The sequence below is a fragment of the Schistocerca americana genome, chromosome 8 (genome assembly GCF_021461395.2).
Source record: "Schistocerca americana isolate TAMUIC-IGC-003095 chromosome 8, iqSchAmer2.1, whole genome shotgun sequence".
NCBI classification, from domain to species: domain Eukaryota; kingdom Metazoa; phylum Arthropoda; class Insecta; order Orthoptera; family Acrididae; genus Schistocerca; species Schistocerca americana.
Genome location: NC_060126.1, coordinates 516,092,354 through 516,113,786, shown reverse-complemented (window position 1 = coordinate 516,113,786; position 21,433 = coordinate 516,092,354).

Genomic DNA, 21,433 nt, shown 5'->3' with positions numbered 1-21,433 from the left:
ACTTGGCTGAAATTGTGGGTGGGCACCTGATATGAATTCCGAGCAGCCCTCAGTCGGAAATGAGGCATTCCAGTTGGAAAACTCGCTAAGGTTTATAAAAGAATAGTTAACGTAATTTTGGTCTTTTGAAGTGCATTCAATTTTGCAGAAAGCCAATGTCTCACACTCCTTATCTCATCCAAACCAGAAGCCATAAAACTCTTTTTATTCTCGCCAGTAGATGTTGATTTCTAAGTTTTTGAAGCTGGGGGAAATCATTTAAAGACAACTATATTCACTAACAAATACATCGAGACACATAAAAGATGTTGATTTCTAAGTTTTTGAAGCTGGGGGAAATCATTTAAAGACAACTATATTCACTAACAAATACATCGAGACACATAAAAGATCCATAGTGTCTGACAGATAACTTTCTAACTCATGATGTCACAGTAAAGTCATGTGGCCATGATGAGCATTTTAATGAGATATTCAAAAATCAATTTAACAAGTTTGTTTTGTTAAAAAATACTAACACATTTTTATTAAAAAGTATTTTACTCATAGTAGTTTTATTACTACACATTACTTATGATTCAAACATCTTTTGAAAACTGAAATGCCGAATTCTAAAAAAATTTAGCAATGTTTATAAATCATGTTGAACACCTTACTGATTTCGAATCTTCTCATTTTTGAATCTGATCAACTCATTAAGTCACAGAATAACGTAGAAAATTTTAATACACTTACATAATAAACTTTAAATTCTGCTTTAAGGGCTTTTTGTTCGAATATTGCTCTGAAATGGTATTTTTGGTTGTTAGTTTTCATAACATTTCCGGTGCTAGAGCTCATACCACAAGTTCAGCCTACTGATGTGTAAAACCAGTATATGGTACTGTGTGAATTTCCTTTCATTCCCATAAAAGAAGCGCTTTTCTCCCGAATTTAGAAGAATATGTCAAGAATTGTAACTCTACTAAGCCACTTCAGTGCACAGTAATATCACTATTTCCCCTTACAGATGTTGCAAAAAGCCTCTGAACTCGCAGTAATTGACACTGTGGTTTGCCATATAACTCGTTTTCTCTACCATGAGCTTCATGAGCTTCATAATGTTGTCATATTGCTTACTTTTTGCGCACACAGACTCCTCATGGAGTGTACTTCAGTAGGGAGGCTGTGGGGGTCCACAGGTTTTAAAGACATTATGTCTTCATCATGAGAGTGCAGGATGTTATGGCCTACTTCCCTCCCCCTACTCTCCCTTGATTTATGACCCCTCCTGAACCCTCTCTCCCCCTCCTGCTAGGCCAGTTGCTTTATCTATAAATGGTGGTTTTGCTATCCTAATGGTTGGGTTGCCAGCATTGAATTTCTTGACACTATGAAATCCAAACATCCTTCATTCTCCCTCCCCCTCTCACTCTCATTCTAGGACACTTGGTTGTTATCTGGGGTTTATTTAGAATGAAATTTATTACTCATTTAGGACAGGCAGTTATCCTATTCGTTGGAGAGTAAGCGAGGGTGCTTATTTATGATACAAATTATTACTGAGTTAAGGCAGGCTGTGGATGTTTATTTATCATCCTTATCACCATAATTTATTACCCTGTATATCATCCAATATATCTTCCCAAGGATCTCCCCTCCCCCCCCCCCCCAATTAGTGGACATAATCTAGAGTGAAACGACAGGAAAATAATCCAAGTTAGACACCTTGTCTGACAGTTGCACATTGCATGCTCTATTTATTTAAACATTTAGGAATGTTTTTGTGTAATTTAACATAGCACTCCTTTTAACAACATGTGTGTAGCCATCTTTTTTTTAAAAAAAGTGTACCCTTGCTATGAAGCAGCAACATTGTGTATGTATTGGGTTTCATCTTTTTAAACAAAGTAAACTTTTGTTATGTAACAGGTACACTGTGGAGGTGTTGGGATTCATTTATTAAACGACATACACCCTTCCTACGTGACAATTGCACCGTGAAGTTGCAAGCTTCATTCTTTAAAACAAAATTCTTTAAAACAAATTGCACTGATAGCCTCTGGTTCCATATATAACAATTACCACAGGCATTTTTAAGCAGTTGTCCTGTACCATCCAGTTAGAAGAAAGGAAGGGAACAATTACAACGTTTCTATTATGTAAACATCCTTGCAGCATGCCTGCCACTAGCACTCAGCAAGCCCAAACACCAGCCATGCTGTCCTCTGTCGTCTTTGCCATACCCTCCTCTGCCATGCTCTGTTCGATATGAGTGATGCTACAGGTCTGCAGTGTGAGAGAAGTAATCCAAAAAGCACCAGCACCTTATGCTGTACGGTGGAGAGTACTTCTGATGTCTGTGCTATTTAACCCCTGTTCCTTCCGTGAGATGGATGTAAGAGAAACCAATATGCTGACCAACTGTTCACAGAATACAGTCTCTTGGATTTTCAACAACCTGTCCATGATACACAATGCCTCTCGCATACCATCCACCACTGAAGATTGTTTAGCATCTCCATAACACTCTGATACGTACTAAACGATTGCATACATGATGTCTATTTCGGATCTTGTCTACGTCTTTTGTTAATGTAACCTGCTAACAGTGCGAGACTGGTGAGCAATACTCAAAAATTAGTAGAACAAGTGCTTTGTCAGCTGCTGCTTTCATTGATGAATTGCATTTTCCTAAGATTCCTCCAATGAATCTGAGCGTGTCAATTGCTTTTCCTACATTTTGTTTTATATATTCATTCGACTTAAAGTCCCTCTGTGTGGTTACCCTCACGTGGTTTATGTTATCACTGCTTCTAGCAATTTGTTGTCAATAGTGTAAGTGTACAGCATTGGATTTCTAGGCCATATTCAGTGTCAACTCTCAGTCCCTGCACCAGTTATCGATTCTCTGCAGATCTTCCTACTATTAGCTACAGTCGTCTGGCATTGATGTCTCCTTATAGTCAACTACATCACTGATGACCAGCCTCATTAGAGCTTCTGATGTTATACACTGGAACATTTATTTTCGTGTGGAATCTTCACGGGTATGCCACAACCAATCAGTCACGCAACAAGATTTTATCAGTAGTGTCAAAATATGATCCATGTGTATTTTTTTAGTGCTATAGAACAAATAAGTTATAACTTTAACAATTAATTAACCCCACCTTCCCCCCTCTACCACTCCTGCCCCCAACCTCCACCCACCCCCAACCCCAGATGTGATTTCCTAAGTTTTCACATGGGTCCCTGCTTCCTCCCCCTCATACACCTATTCTATTGGTGGGAATTTCGAATTTTGGCGGGGATTTCTACACCAAGGGCTTTGATGACATCCCACCAGGGCATTGGCGCTACATTAAATGAGAGGAAGGTTAGGTTAGTGTACTTTAATTATTTTGATTGGGAAACTGAGGTAAAGATCGCTCCTAACTGTGTAATTAATGATAAAGATCGATCCTAATTACACTATTATATGCACTGTACTACACAAGGAGTGCCTAAAGTCACAGTAAAGCTAAAACATTAACGATGTCATACAGTGTCATCCCACTGGGAGAAAAATTCACAGTACTGTTCGAAACTAGTGGCAGACATACTCAAACTCTACGTTTCACCTACAACATGGCTGGAAAAGGCTGAAGATACTATTTTTGCTGTTTTGTGGGAAATATATTCAACTGAGAAGATGCTGGTGTTGGGACAGAGAGCAGTTTAATAACTAATTGCACACATCAATTGTCCTGAAAAGAAAAACAGCACTCGTAATCAACAGGTCATAATGCAACACATGTTCTGGAGATTGGGAAAAATCATTATAATAACACAACTACCGCAGAAACCGGCCCCAGAAGAATGCAGAGGTGTGACAGTTGCAGCTATGTCCTCCTCGATGGATGGTTACAAACTAACCATCTTAGAGGCAGTCTTACCTTCCCATCCCCCACCAACCCTCATCCCTCTCTCCCCTCACCGAAGGCTGGGATAGAGGGCTGTTCTATCTTGCCACTGATTGTCCACAAAGAGATCCTTCTGGTGGCATTGGTATACTGTCTCCAGTCTGTAGAAATCAGTCACAGATAGACGAAAGACAGGAACACAAGGCTTCATGCAATCTGTTGAATGTGTTTCTCAGAAAGACTTGGCCACCCTGAAACAACAACGAAATTCCAGAGAACTCTCCAGATCGCTTTTTCAAACAGCCAACTCATACTGCTTCTGCGTGCTACGCCCTGCTTTGCTGCCTACCGACATCCGCCGGTGGAGGGATTCGCTGTCGCTGGCCACCTCCAGGCATCGGCTCTTCGCCAGCACAAAAGGACGTAAAGTCAACTAAACAGTATGAGATAAACAGGGCCTCCACAAGCACAACTTATTTGTTTGTCTGAAATGTAGCGACACCATACCGCTCCACACACCACCACCTGACCTACGCACAGCGCCTCCAGGGACCACACACACACACACACACACACACACACACACTGGAGCGTCCACCACACCGCCCCTGCAAGAGCAAGCCGTTCTGAATGTGAAAACACTTCACTGTAACAACTGTAATTAACGTCAACGCGAGTACTATAAGCGAGCATTTATTAAAAATGAAAACACAATTGCGACGATAATAAATGTCCTCTTTCTATGAAAATAGGCGCATTCCATTTTCTTTTACTTTTATGAGCAAAGTCGTTAGAGTTTTTACGAATTCCTTTCCTGTGCTAACCTCTTCATCTCAGAGTAGCACTTGCAACCTACGTCCTCAATTATTTGCTCGACGTATTCCAATCTCTGTCTTCCTCTACAGTTTTTGCCCTCTACAGCTCCCTCTAGTACCATGGAAGTCATTCCCTCACGTCGTAGTAGATGTCTTATCATCCTGTCCCTTCTCCTTATCAGTGTTTTCCACATATTCCTTTCCTCTCCGATTGTGCGTAGAATCTCCTCATTCCTTACCTTATCAGTCCACCTAATTTTCAACATTCTTCTATAGCACCACATCTCAAATGCTTCGATTTTCTTCTGTTCCGGTTTTCCCACGTCTAACAAAGTGTAAAAAAAAACTACAGCACCGCCATTGATTATAGATGATCAAATTGCAAAGGCCTATACATGTCCACCCTACATAAAACTGGGAAAAAAAAACTTCCACTATTTTGCTGCGAAAGCTACTGATCATCGCAGAATGTCCTCGTTATTTTCGAAGCCGTCATCAGAGTAAAGAAAAACGAGAATTTAAACTCTATGTTAAGCAATTTATTTCAGCTTGACGGGCAAATTACACGACCTGAGAGTGTCTCTCGCATTCAAATCAGTGTCTTTAAATTAACTGTCATGTACGTGTGTATTACAAACATTTCAGACACGTGAAATAAGATTTAGAAAACAGCCTTTCACACCATTTGCTCACATGTCGGAAGAAACACAACCATTTTACATTCCACAATAACAAGCTTTAATTTAAAAGGACGTTGCTGTTTTGTACACTATGGCAGATCCCATTTTACCAGTCATCCTTTATCACACTAGAGTTTACGAAACAAATCGGAGAGCCTGTCTTGTAGTAGAACTTTCTATAAGAAATTACCGCGTCGCTCTCTCCCTACCGATACATCAAGAACAAATACCATCTGTGTGCTTACATTTGACATTTTTGATCCACAACTCCCCTCTGCAGACATGCGTGTAATATTTTTTTCATACACCAGACAATCATTCGCAATAACAGCAGATTCTTGCGTTATAGTTTTGTAATCAGTTTGATAACCACAGCCTGTTTCGCGCATTCTTCTCATAAGTCGGGAAAGACACGATCATTTCTAGGTTACAAAACGTGCTACAATTCAAGTGGTGTCTATAATTAGATGTTATGAAATAGGAAATAACGCAGGACGTGCGGTAACACCTGTTTTTAAACATGCAATCTTGACGATAATAATAAAAAAACAGTCATAATTCCACGAGAATAGATACAATTCTATTAATTTTATGAACAAAATCGGTAAAATGGAAATGCCGTGTGGCTAGAGCCTCCCGTCGGGTAAACCGTTCGCTTGGTGCAAGTCTTTCGAGTTGACCCCACTTCGGCGACTTGCGTGTCGATGGTGATGAAAGGACGATGATAAGGACAACACAACACCCAGCCCCTGAGCAGAGAAAATCTCCGACCCAGCCGGGAATCGAACCCGGAACGTTAGCTATGACAGTCCACCGCGCTGAACACTCAGCTACCAAACAAAATCGGTGTAGTTTTGAGAGAACTATATGCATCCAAACTTTAACCAATTATACCACTCCTTGTAATAGAACCACCTACAAGATTTTACTGCGTCTCTCTCTCTTCTGATAAATCGAAAATCAAATACCATCTGCTCGCTGACATCGAGCATATTATGTATAGAAGTATCGCTCCATTGGAGCCAGTGCCCAGTGGTCGAAGTTGCTTGCACAGACCAGCATAAAGGCGGCCGGAGTGGCCGAGCGGTTCTAGGCACTACAGGTTCGAATCCTGCCTCGAACATGGATGTGTGTGATGTCCTTACGTTAGTTAGGTTTAAGTAGTTCCAAGTTCTAGGGGACTGATGCCCTCAGCAGTTAAGTCCCATAGTGCTCAGAGCCATTTTGAACCAGCATAACGCTTTGTCGACTGTACTGGAGGAAGACCATATCTAAAAGACTATCAATCACATGAGTGGTTCCCTGTTTTGTTCGTTCATAAGCAGTTATGTACATTGTTTTTCAGCTGTAACACATCTAAATAGTGTATGACTAGAGCTTTTTACACTGTCATACACTTTGTTTTTCTACCAGGACTTCAAGGTCTGTGTCACTCCAGATCTCTCCTGCTTCCTGATCTGACTTCCAAAGGACACAAATAATTTATAACTTTCACTAATCAAGAGTGCAATCCTTCCATAAAAATCTGTATCCATGTTCTGTGATATTCAAAATATATGCTCTTAAGAGAATAAAGATATTGTGTAATTGTTTTTATGCTTTTATTGATGTTAGATTTTCTACTTTTTAATTCCTCACTAGCATTCCCCATTTTACAATTGAATTATGCTATAAATTTCAACTGTTTTGCTCTATAGCTTTCAATATCAACAACTTTCCGGCCCAATGCTTCCATTTCCAACAGAAAACATACAAACTGGCACGTATTTACACTTTCAACACCAGGACTTAACTTATTAATCAATTTGGCTGCCTCTGCCCTGCTGCTGTTCCTGAAAGTGAAATCACTGACACTGTCGAAGCCACTGCTGATGCCAACGTTGAAGATCTTGGAGTCGCTGCCATAGCCTCTCCATGTTCTAGTTGCTGCCAATTGAGCCTCTGCTGCTGGCTGCTGATATCTCATACTCAGAAAAACATTGTCTTGCAATTCCGCTCCACAGCTAATTCCCCATGCCTGATTCCTTCAACATATTTTTATCCATGCAATCTTTAGCTCCGAGTTCCTATAGAAAACTGCTTATTGTATTTCAGATTCAGTAAGTGGATCACAAAATATTAGTAATCTGTTAGAATCACACTTGCAATTCTAAAGGATTGAATTTATATCCTGGATGAGAAAAAGCCCAACTGAGACTTACACTGGTATTAATGCTTTTTACTAAATACAGTTCCTGAGACAAGATTAAACATTAAACACATTTGGGTGATGCATGGATTCATTGAGTATTTTGGATTGATACAGTCAAAGGATCAAGCCGTTCATGTCTGTTTTCATGCCTAACAGCTAAATGTGTTGCAAAAATATGATCTTTTAGTCTAATTGTCCAAGTGTCTGCATGTAAAGTGGATTTTTAAGTAAAAATATATTTCAATAACATAGAATGATGTGGGTTCCTGTAGTCATGTCCTAGTTCATGAACCACGGGCAACGTATGAGTGGCCAAGTAAGTGGTCCCGACAGTCGGGATACCAGTTACTTTGGAATAAGGCTGGGCATCTCGGACATATTCTGAGTCGTGGTCACCTTTGTGCTCATACGGCAAAGACTACCAAATCCACCGGTTAGTCCCTCAGCCGTTAGGGGTAATACCCAATGGGACTCAGGGCAAGTAAGGCTAGCAACCTGCTTCCCTGGTACTTTGAATATGTTGCTGGCAACAACCAGAGCAAAATGCCTCGGACCTTTGGAGGTGACAGAGTCCCACCTCTAACTGACAAACCAGGGACTCCTAAGATACGACTTGGCAAACAAATGGTAATGAGATGGGGAGCTATTAATATCAATGGGGGCTACTCTTGGAAGAAGGTAGAGCTGGCAGAGGCTGCAAGTAAGATGGGGCTGGACGTTTTAGCTGTTAGTGACATTTGGGTAAGGGGTGAGAAAGAAGAAGAAGTGGGAGAATACAAGGTCTACTTGTCAGGAGTCAAAGCAGGAATAGCACAATGGGGTGTAGGGCTTTACATCAGGAAAGAAATGGAACCCAGCGTAGTTGCAATAAGGTATGTAAACGAACGACTGATGTGGATAGATTTGACAGTGTCTAGCAAGAAAATTAGGATTGTGTCAGTATATTCGCATTGTGAAGGGACTGATCAAGATAAGATGGATAGTTTTTATGAGGCACTCAGTGATGTAGTTGTTAGAGTAAAGGACAAGGACAGTGTTCTGCTCATGGGTGATTTTAACGCCAGGATTGGAAATCGAACAGAAGGGTATGAAAAGGTTATGGGTAAATTTGGAGAGGATATGGAGGCCAACAGGAACGGGCAGCAACTCTTGGATTTCTGTGCCAGTATGGGCTTAGTAATCACAAACTCCTTTTTTAAACATAAGAACATTCACCGGTATACTTGGGAAAGCAGGGGAACCAGATCTGTCATTGACTATATAATAACAGATCAGGAATGCAGGAAGGCTGTGAGGGACACACGTGTATTCAGGGCATTCTTTGATGACACTGATCATTATTTAATCTGCAGTGAAATTGGGATTGCGAGGCCGAAAGTGCAGGAGGTCAGGTCCATGTGTAGGAGGATAAGAGTGGAGAAACTTCAGGATAAGGAAATCAGGCACAAGTACATAACAGCGATCTCAGAAAGGTACCAGTTAGTTGAATGTAGTCAATTACAGTCATTGGAAAAGGAATGGACAAGGTACAGGGACACAGTACTAGAAGTGGCTAAAGAATGTCTTGGAACAGTAGTGTGTAAAAGTAGGAGGAAGCAAACAGCTTGGTGGAATGATACAGTCAAGGCAGCCTGTAAAAGGAAAAAGAAGGTGTATAAAAAATGGCTACATACTAGAACTCAGGTAGACAGAGAAAGTTATGTTGAAGAAAGAAACAAAGCCAAACAGATAATTGCAGCATCCAAGAAGAAATCTTGGGAAGACTTTGGAAACAGGTTGGAGACATTGGGTCAAGCTGCTGGAAAACCGTTCTGGAGTGTAATTAGCAGTCTTCGAAAGGGAGGTAAGAAGGAAATGACAAGTATTTTGGACAGGTCAGGAAAACTGCTCGTGAATCCTGTGGATGCCTTGGGCAGATGGAGGGAATATTTTGAAGAGTTGCTCAATGTAGGTGAAAATGCGATCAGTAATGTTTCAGATTTCGAGGTAGAATGGGATAGGAATGATGATGGAAATAGGATCACGTTTGAGGAAGTGGAGAAAATGGTCAATAGATTGCAGTGCAATAAAGCAGCTGGGGTGGATGAAATTAAGTCGGAACTCATCAAGTACAGTGGAATGTCAGGTCTTAAATGGCTACACAGGATAATTGAAATGGCCTGGGAGTCAGGACAGGTTCCATCAGACTGGACAAAAGCACTAATCACACCAATCTTTAAACATGGAAACAGAAAAGATTGTAACAACTACAGAGGTATCTCTTTAGTCAGCGTTGTGGGTAAAATCTTCTCAGGTATTGTTGAAAGGAAAGTGCGAGTATTAGTTGAGGACAAATTGGATGAAAATCAGTGTGGGTTTAGGCCTCTTAGAGGTTGTCAGGACCAGATCTTTAGCTTACGACAAATCATGGAGAAGTGTTATGAGTGGAACAGGGAATTGTATCTATGCTTTATAGATCTAGAAAAGGCACATGACCGGGTTCCTAGGAGGAAGTTATTGTCTGTTCTACGAGATTATGAAATCGGAGGCAAACTTTTGCAAGCAATTAAAGGTCTTTACATGGATAGTCAGGCAGCAGTTAGAGTTGACAGTAAACTGAGTTCGTGGTTCAGAGTAGTTTCAGGGGTAAGACAAGGCTGCAACCTGTCTTCACTGTTGTTCATATTATTTATGGATCATATGTTGAAAACAGTAGACTGGCTGGGTGAGATTAAGATATGTGAACACAAAATAAGCAGTCTTGCATATGTGGATGACTTAGTTGTGATGGCAGATTCGATTGAAAGTTTGCAAAGTAATATTTCAGAGCTAGATCAGAAATGTAAGGACTATGGTACGAAGATTAGCATCTCCAAAACGAAAGTAATGTCAGTGGGAAAGAAATATAAACGGATTGAGTGCCAAATAGGAGGAACAAAGTTAGAACAGGTGGACAGTTTCAAGTACTTAGGATGCATATTCTCACAGGACGGCAACATAGTGAAAGAACTGGAAGCAAGGTGTAGCAAAGCTAATGCAGTGAGTGCTCAGCTACGATCTAGTCTCTTCTGCAAGAAGGAAGTCAGTACTAAGACTAAGTTATCTGTGCACCGTTCAATCTTTCGACCAACTTTGTTGTATGGGAGCGAAAGCTGGGTGGATTCAGGTTACCTTATCAACAAGGTTGAGGTTACGGATATGAAAGTAGCTAGGATGATAGCAGGTACTAGTAGATGGGAACAATGGCAGGAGGATGTCCACAATGAGGAAATCAAAGAAAAACTGGGAATGAAGTCTACAGATGCAGCAGTCAGGGCGAACAGGCTTAGATGGTGGGGTCATGTTACACGCATGGGAGAAGCAAGGTTACCCAAGAGACTCATGGGTTCTGCAGTAGAGGGTAGGAGGAGTCGGGGCAGACCAAGGAGAAGGTACCTGGATTCGGTTAAGAATGATTTTGAAGTAATAGGTTTAACATCAGAAGAGGCACCAATGTTAGCACTGAATAGGGGATCATGGAGGAATTTTATAAGGGGGGCTATGCTCCAGACTCAACGCTGAAAGGCATAATCAGTCTTAAATGATGATGATGATGATGATGAGAATGATAATAACAATAAATGATAATAATAGTGAAAAAACGGTTAGATTCTGCTAAATAAATTATGTAAATGACACCAAAAGGCTTAGGTTGAATGAACTGGTTTATTCAGTCACTCAAACAAAGAAATTGTTTACAATGCTGCTCCTACAGTAACTCTTTTACACATAAAGTAAAATAATAATAATTTTCAAATGCAGTAAAGCTTGTGTATTTGCACAATTAGAATGGTGAAAGATCCCCAAATAGCAGTTAAACGCTACTTCTATCCAAAAAACACAAAATATTTGCCTTATCTTAAATACAAAAAAGCCCACTGTGTTGATCATCTCATGAAATCATTAGCAGATCCCTGCTCAATATCCAGTATTAATTCCCAAATGCAACCGAAATAACTTAAAGCTCAAAGCTGCACATCACCCATCGAAATTTTATTTCTTTTGGACTACCAGTCAAAATATAGAAAAGTTACATATATGTATATACAGGGTGGTACATTGATCGTGACTGGGCCAAATATCTCAAGAAATAAGCGTCAAACGAAAACACTACAAAGAACGAAACTCGTCTAGCTTGAAGGGGGAAACCAGATGGGGCTATGATAGGCCCACTAGATGGCGCTGCCATAGGTCAAAAGGATATCAACGGCGTTTTTTTAAACAGGAACCCCCATTTTTATTACATATTCGTGTAGTATGTAAAAAAAAATGAATATTTTAGTTGGACCACTTTTTTCGCTTTGTGATAGATGGCGCTGTAATAGTCACAAACATATGGCTCAAAATTTTAGATGAACAGTTGGTAGCAGGTAGGTTTTTTAAATTAAAATACTGAACGTAGGTTCGTTTAAACATTTTACTTCGGTTCTTCCAGTGTGATACATGTACCTTTGTGAACTTATCATTACTGAGAACGCATGCCGTTACAGTGTGATTACTTGTAAGTACCACACTAATGCAACAAATGCTCAAAATGATGTCTGTCAACCTCAATACATTTGGCAATACGTGTAATGGCATTCCTCTCAACCGCGAGTAGTTCACCTTCCGTAATGTTCGCACATGCATTGACAATGCGCTGATGCATGTTGTCAGGTGTTGTCGGTGGACCATGATAGGAAATATCCTTCAACTTTCCCCACAGAAAGAAATCCAGGGACGTCAGATCCAGTGAACGTGCAGGCCATGGTATAGTGCTTCGTCGACCAATCCACCTGTCATGAAATATGCTATTCAACACCGCTTCAACTGCACACGAGCTATGTGCCAGACATCAATCTTGTTGGAAGTACACCGCCATTCTGTCATGCAGTGAAACTTCTTGTAGCAACATCGGTAGAACATTATGTAGGAAATCAGCATACATTGCACCATTTAGATTGCCATCGATAAAATGGAGGCCAATTATCCTTCCTCCTATAATGCCTCACCATACATTAACCCGCCAGGGTCGCTGGTGTTCCACTTGTCACAGCCATCGTGGATTTTCCGATGCCCAGTAGTGCGTATTATGCCAGTTTACGTTACCGCTGTTGGTGAATGATGCTTCATCACTAAGTAGAATGCGTGCAAAAAATCTGTCATCGTCCCGTAATTTCTCTTGTGCCCAGTGACAGAACTGTACACGACGTTCAAAGTCGTCGCCAAGCAATTCCTGGTGCATAGAAATATGGTATGGGGGCAATCGATGTTGATGTAGCATTCTCAACACCGACGTTTTTGAGATTCCTGGTTCTCGCGCAATTTGTCTGCTACTGATGTGCGGATTAGCCGCGACAGCAGCTAAAACACCCTTGGGCATCATCATTTGTTGCAGGGCTGGCCGGAGTGGCCGAGCGGTTCTAGGTGCTACAGTCTGGAATCGTGTGACCGCATGGTAGCTCCTTCGAATCCTGCCTCGGGCATGGATGTGTGTGATGTCCTTAGGTTAGTTAGGTTTAAGTAGTTTTAAGTTCTAGGGGACTGATGACCACAGCAATTAAGTCCCATAGTGCTCAGAGCCATTTGTTGCAGGTCGTGGTTGACGTTTCACATGTGGCTGAAGACTTCCTGCTCCCTTAAATAACGTAACTATCCGGCGAACGGTCCGGACACGCGGATGATGTCGTCTAGAATACCGAGCAGCATACATAGCACACGCCCGTTGGGCACTTTGATCACAATAGCCACACATCAACACGATATCGACCTTTTCCGCAGTTGGCAAATGGTCCATTTTAACACGGGTAATGTATAACGAAGCAAATACCGTCCGCACTGGCGGAATGTTACGTGGTACCACGTACTTATACGTTTGTGACTATTACAGCGCCATCTGTCACAAAGCGAAAAAAGTGGTCCAACTAAAATATTCATATTTCTGTACATACTACACGAATGTGTAATAAAAATGGGGGTTCCTACTTAAAAAAACGCAGTTGATATCCGTTTGACCTATGGCAGCGCCATCTAGAGGGCCTATCATAGCCCCATCTGGTTTCCCCCTTCAAGCTAGACGAGTTTCGTTCTTTGTAGTTTTTTCGTTTGATGCTTATTTCGTGAAATATTTGGCCTGGTCACTATCGATGGAGCACCCTGTATATTAAATTAAAAGTCTTGCTCTCTTGATCCCCCTCAGTCCATTCTATATCAAAAAGTTTAAGCATAACAAATTTAAATATAAGCTTTGCACATGCACACTTATAACAAATGACAAAGAAAAATTTGTTAAAATATTTTCACTTTCAAATAACAATTGTCTTTAATGTACACTGAATTAATTTTTAATTAAATACACCAAAAGTCAATTGATATTGAAGCCATACGTTGTATGGTTAAGTAAGGTGAGGTATGGAGGATACTGTGCTGTGTTCATTTGATGTCTAACGGTGGAGACTACAATGATCTGAAACATTTACATAATGAAAAAAGATATTAAAAACGCAATAACTCAATACATAAAATAATTGTGACTGTCAGGGGTGATTGCTAGTGTTCTAAGTTATCATCCCATACCCTGTTTGTCAAGATAGCATGACGTTTGCGATGATTATTAACTTTTAATGTATTTTGCAACAGTTACTGTGAATACCTGACTTCTTTAGTTTTCATGACATTGATAAGTTAATGTTTCAATACTTGCTCTTAAGCGCTGTGAATATCCTTATGTGATTGATTTTGTGCTATGATGAAACTGTAAATTATTACTAATTTCGAAGTATTTCAAACTAGCTACATTCTATAAGTTACAAGTCGCCATTTTGAAATCCACTTACACTGCAGACCATACTTACTGATGGCCAACTGCTTCCCACAACTCCTGCCGCCAGGGGAAACTGCCAATTATCTGTCACTGGGTGCTCGCCTGTGTATGACTGCGTGACTTATCGTGAAAGCCTCAGCCATCAGCGATCATCCTGCCCCCCCCCCCCCCACACAACACTTAAAATTCCATGAATCAAAATTCAACCTGATGAACAGCTTCCCAGTGTATGCACTTCGTTATACCCTGTGTATTGTGTATACTGCTCTGAAAAACTTTAGACTGAGATAGATAAACAATAGCACATTAACAACTAGATGGAAATGAATTAAAGTGCGGAAACATGTGACCAGAGGTCTCCCAGCCGTGCACAGAAAGCTGGACGTCATATGGCGTGAGGTCAGCGTTTCTATAGAACCAAATGGGGCTGGCTCTGCAATGTGGAAGCAGTTGAAGGAACAGAAAAAATAGTTTGTGCCAGCCAACAGCTGCAGTGCACTGTGAATGTATTTGTCGTTACAATATGACCCAGAGACAATGTTTGGATGATTTCACATGAGGTTAATTTCATTGGGAAACTAGAAGAAAGACTAAGTGTGGTGAGTGTAGGCCAAGAGTTTGGTATTGCTCAGAGCATTGTCTCATGTGCACAAAGAATTTTCTGAATCACAGGAACTCCTACCCAAAGGAGTGAAATTGGTCGACCATGGTCAGCAATAGATCCAGATGACCGCTATGTTGTGTGACAGAAGTTAAGGGATCCATATCAAACAGTAAGTGCTATTGCAACCATACTTAATAGGATTGCAAGGCACTCAGTCTCATGCACCACAGTGGCACAACGACTGCATGGGGTGATCTCGTAGCAAAAGACCAGTACATTGTGTTCCGTTGACAACTGCACATTGGTGGGGCCATTTTCGATGCTGGCAAGAGCATGGGGACTGGACCGATGAGGAGCTGGGTTGTGTATTCTCCCCAGGTGAGAACAGGTTCAGTCTGAGTCGTGATTTTGGATGTTCCCTCGTATGGCGAGAGACAGGAACACATAAGGCACACAGGAACATTGATGAACATTACCATGTTGGTTATGATGTGGAAAAGCATAATGCTGCATGTGCACACTGACTTCCAAATAGTTGAACAAAGTATGCTCATTAGTCAAAGTTAATGTGACACTGTACTCTTTCCCCAGGTGCGTCTTTTCAGGGGTGCGTTGAGCCATGACTTCATTTTTATAGATGACAATGTGCAACTGCATCGAAATGCACAGGTGGACTAGCACTTGAATGAGATGATATTTAGCAAATGGATTGGCTTGCCCATTCCCCTGACTTAAATCCTATCAAGTACATGTGGAAAGCGATGGGGAGATGTGTTGCAGCATGTACAAATGCACCAGTGATTATCCAGCTGTTGTCAACTGCGCTGGTGGAGGACTGGAACACCCTATCACAAAAGCTCCTTACCAACCTTGTGGCTAGAATGTGACCACATTGAAGAGTATGCATTGGCATCTGTAGTGATCATACTCCCTATTAAGGCCCATTACATGCCTTTTGTGATGTCCAGGGGATTATAATAAATCGCTGTGAGGTTAGTGTAATTATTGTCTTTAAATAAAAGTATCATTTCTGTTTCTCTCATTATGTATTTCTTTCAGTTACCTTTCGCACTATACTGCAGAGACCTTTTCTGTGTATAGTGCAAGATTCATCAAGCTATGTCACTTGGCAATGACACATCGTGTAGATGTTACTTTCATCCTTAAGTTTTGCACACCACTTTATTAAACTCTGTAGAGAAATGTATTAAACCTTTGTACATAAATATGACACATATTAATCTTGCACATAATATCATTTTTGCAGAACTAGTAATTTGATGACTATACAAAGTACATACCGTATAAAAAATTTAATATCAAATAAAAAATTAAAATGCCCTCCATATGGAATTCTATTGGGTGACTTACCATTTCGTTTTTTTCATAGTCCATATTCTCAGACTGTTTTTCTTTCTATTTCCTATCATATTATTAAATTCCTGTCTCTCAGAACAATTAAATCATCATCGGCTTTAACGATTTGAGTAATTTTTTTCCTTTATCGTAAGTTATTTCAGTCTCTTCATCATCAACAGAGGGAAGACATATAATCTTGTACTACTGTGGTAGATGTTGTTCTGTGTAGTATTTGTTAGATTGATGTGATAGATTTGTGCCCCATAAACAGCTATTACAATCAAAAATTGCATTAATAATATACACTCGAATAGATTGGTTGTGTTTTTCCTACATTCTGCATGCATTTGCCAAAATTATAAAGGTACAGATTGTCAATGATTTTCCACTCTGCTCCTTGATGTAGTATCACAGATCATGAATAACTACTGCATTTCCTGCAGAAATGAGTCTTTTAGCAGAAGGTTCTAGTATTGCCTAAAGGGGGGAGGACAATGGGTAATTTTGAGAGAAGATATCTTATTTCTTGCACATTGAGATGAGCCAGTGAGACCATCAAGACACAGCACCAATATGAACTATTAACAAATTTGCTATCCTGTTCTGCCAGTTACTAATAATCACTGATAAATGACTGGATTTTAATTAAAATATTAGAAAACCGAGTAAGTACTTGTGCTGATTCATTTAGAACAGAACTTAAATAGAGACAACCGATAATAGTCAGAGAAGCTTTATCTTCCTTAATTGATGACATCTTATACATGATAAAAACTTTGAATGTTATGCTCCCCTGCAGTGTATTTCATTTTCTTTTCTGAAAGTAATCAAACTAGTTACTCTAGATCATTTTATTTATATTATGGAGAGGTCGTTTGCAATCTTATGTCATCAGTGTAGAAGATGACAGACGAGCAGAGTTTTTCTTGAATTTTAACAAGAATGTGAAATTTTACTATGGACAACAATTGTATTTCTATGGATGTGCCTTATTCTCATCATGTTCCGTATACATCTCTGATTATTTAATGACTGTTACTTTTACTTTACAATGTTTTATTATTGTGTATAGTTGTAGATGCCATTCTCTACATTTATGTTGTGCAGCCCTTTTTCACAATTGACATTCTTATGGAATACAGTTCATCTTTACTCTTGTTTTTTCTTGTTGTTACCATCAGCATTCATTGATGCAACATAACAGCTTTTACTTAGAAAAAAAGAGTAATTAATATAAAATATAAATTGACCTTTCCAAAACTAATGTCGTTTTTCATTATAACAATACAGGAATGTGTAATGATAGCTGTATAGGAATGGTAAATAAGGCCATAGGACAGAAAATCAGAGTACTTGATTGTTAACAAATACGCAGAACATAAAATGAAAAAAATTTCAACATTTCAGGAAGCAGTATTCAAACTTTTATTGATCAACTTGTATTATAATAAAAACAAATAACCATGACAGATATGTTATATAAACTAATTAGATGCATTTATTACATATCAATAGCATTTGTGAAGTGCTTTCTTTAATGTGAAAAAATATTTTAACAGATGTGTTACAACTCATATTTTGTCTATAAATGGCAACTTAAGTGTTCTATGTACAATACTTCCGTCATACAGTTTTATAATTTATCAGATTCGCATGTGCGACATTGAATGTAATGTTGTGTATGGTACTAGAAATCTTTGTATGGTGTAGGAAATTATAGGCTCTTCTATTTTTATACAATATATATTCTGGCAAAATCCATGCAGTATCTATAGTATCTTGATAAAGAAACTGCTACTACCTCTACCAGTAGTAGTAGTAGTAGTAGTAGAAGAAGTTAGAAGAGGGGATAACTCACCCTCAAATTCAAAATAGAATCTGACAGGGATTCTGTCAGAGCCTGGAGCTTTGTTCAATTTTAACGATTTGAGCTGTTTCTAGACACCACTGCCACTAATGCTTATTTAGTTTATCTTTTAGTGTTACAATAATTAAACTGTGTAAGTTCTCCTGGGTTTTCCTTTCTAAAGGAATGTTTCAGAATTTTGCTTTGCAACCCTTTCAGTTCCTGTCTCACTCACTAACTTTGGAGTCACTAACGGACTTTACATATGACCACAATTTCTTTGGGTTCTGTGAAGATCACTTGACAATACTCTGCTATGGTAGTCATAGAAGGCATCTCGCATTACTCTCTTGACAGCCAAATGCGTTTCATTCAGCCTCTCTCTATCTATACCCCTACGCTTTGTTTTATACCTATTATGCAGTAATCACAGTTTCTGTAGAAGTTTATTTATAGTGACTATACCATGGAGAACTGTTCTGCTGGGTACCTGTTTACCATGGAGGTTCCCTCTAATTATGAACTGTTCTACTTAGTACAAATCTATCCAGTGCATGGTCAGCTGTTCTTTTAAACTTGAGCCAGAGTTCCGTTTCATGGTGAAAGTTTCAAGTTCCTCATTGAGATATGACGCTACTAATTTTTCACCTAGTTTATTGTATACATCTTTCTGCTTCTTTCAGTTGTCCTTCATATTTTGGTAATCATTGTTACCACAATTACATATGATCAGTGATATTAGTTTCAAAGTGAATATTGAAACTGGACACAGGTCTAGTTGTTGCTATTAGATCCAGTATATTCCAGTCATGAGTGGGATTTCTAACTATCTGTTCTAGGTAGTTTTCAGAGAAGGCATTTAGTAAAGCTTCACGGGATGTCTTATCATGTCCACCTCTAACAAAACTGTAATTTTTTCAATTAATTGTTGAATGATTAAAATCTGCACTGATGATTACAGTATGATTTGGGAACTTATGCATAAGTGAATTGAGGTTTTCTCTAAAGTTTTTGGTTATATCAGTAGATGAGTCTGGTTGGCAATAGAACGATCCAATTACCATTTTATTCCCACCCCTGATACTGAATCTTGTCCAAACAATCTCCCATAGAGGTTCAGTTTCTATCTCAGTGTAATTGAGTTTCTTGAATTCTGCAACAAATACACCACCTCAATTTCTAATTTGTCCACCCTTTTGATATACACCTTATTTTTCCCTAAAAATCTCACTGCTGCGAATTTCAAGTTTCAACCAGATTTCTGTACCTAGGTATTATGTGAAATTCACTGCTTTTCACGAACGCTTCAAACTCTGGCACTTTGTTGCGATTGCTTGGGCAGTTTACAATTAGGATTTTAATAGTCTCACCTGTCAAAAACCTTGTTTTTGTGTAAAAATAAAAAAAATTTGGTGGCCCCTTATTGCACTCCTTTCGGACAAGAGGTAGCTTTAATGATAATTAATACAGAGATATCTTCTAGTCTTGTTCTTGTGGACATCTGTTGGAACATACCCATAAATTTGTAACATTTCAATTGACATCACTGCGTCCTGTTAATGTGCTACATTTGTCATTGTTGTTATTCCACTGACTGTGTATAAACAAATGTGCTGTGGGGTTTTTCATCAAAGCTATGAGATTGGTAGAAAATGTTTTGACTACTCTTCAAAAAACATTAATGACACTTTATTTTATTTCTGTCCCTTTTGCAGAATTATTTATGACAAACATGAAATCTGTCGAAAATGATTCTAATTCTGATTGAAGTATTAATGTGAAAGGTCACTCACACGAATAAAGAACAATGGTAAGACTTAGAGTCTGTTGTAATTTTCTCCAAATATATCTTTCTTTTGTATTTACTTTTGACTCTGGTCGAAAGTAGCCACTTGTTTGTGTATTTACTAATTCCAACAATCCAAACTTTTAAAAAATATCAAAATCCACACAGTCAGATGCTTTGGACAGATCATAGCGAATACATACCTCTCATTTCAGGATTCTAATAAGTGGAGTGGAGTGGACAAATTACGTTTTGACTGGGACAAACTTTCTTGAATCCAAACGCTATCGCTTAAAGTAAATTAGTTCAGTTTATTTTTATGCATCATTGTCGTTTTTTAATTTTAATCTACAACAAAATTTCATTAATATAACCTAATGCCATCTATTCAGAAATTCGTCTATGGAGTGCAAGGAATTGTCAAGCAGAAATGATTTCAGTCAGTTTTTAAATCTTTCGTTATTTGCATGAGCATATTTTAGTTCACAAGGAGGGTGGTTAAATTTTTTTTGGCTGTTGCTCTATAATCGTGTCACTACATTACTATGTCGAAAGTTTTGGGAATAATCTCAGTAACGAATTTAGACCAGTATTATTTACGTCTTGCTTTTACTTTTCGTAAGAAGAAGCTTAACTATAGCACATCGGACTGTGTAGCTTCTCGAGGTTTCCGACGTTGACACTAACTGGCTGGAAAAATTTCGTGTGCTAATGACACATTGCATATGTCACCATTGAAGTATCAGCTACTTATATACTAGGAATAACATTTCAGAATCATGTTCGGCATTCATTTGATAGTTTGCGAAGCTTTTTTCTGGCTAATTTTTCTTTGTATTAATTCAGTCAGGGCCCCTCGTATTTAAACCATATTCGGTTTGAATACCATACTGCTTTACTTTCGGAAACTAAATACGAAAAACATTTGTCACATTGCAACATGATGGAAGGAGGAAGTCGTAAAGGAAAAGCGACTTAACTGTAATTGGAGGTAATATATAATCATTTATTCCATTAATCTGATGCGAAAGTATAAATGAAACTACAAACACACTTTAATTTACGATGGCTTTATTAGATGAGTTTACCTTCACAAGGTCAGATGAATCACTGAAAAAAATTATTTATCTAATACTGTGTAGTAGTTCTGCCGATGTCAGTCCAACGGATTTTGCTGTTTTTTCTGGTTTTGTTATAAGGAAAAAATTATGTGATGTGGAAAATTATAGGGGTGAATGCAACGGATGTTCTCATAAACGATGATACGGACTAGAATTCTGTAGATGGACAATTACCCAAATGTTTTGTAAGCTGAACGTCGGAAATTTCTGTAGATTTGCTTGACATAGAAACAAAATAGAAGGGAATGGAATTATAGTCTATGAAGTGACATTATTCGTATGGCAATTCGTATAGAAGGCCACGGAATACTAGAAGTGCCCGAAGTT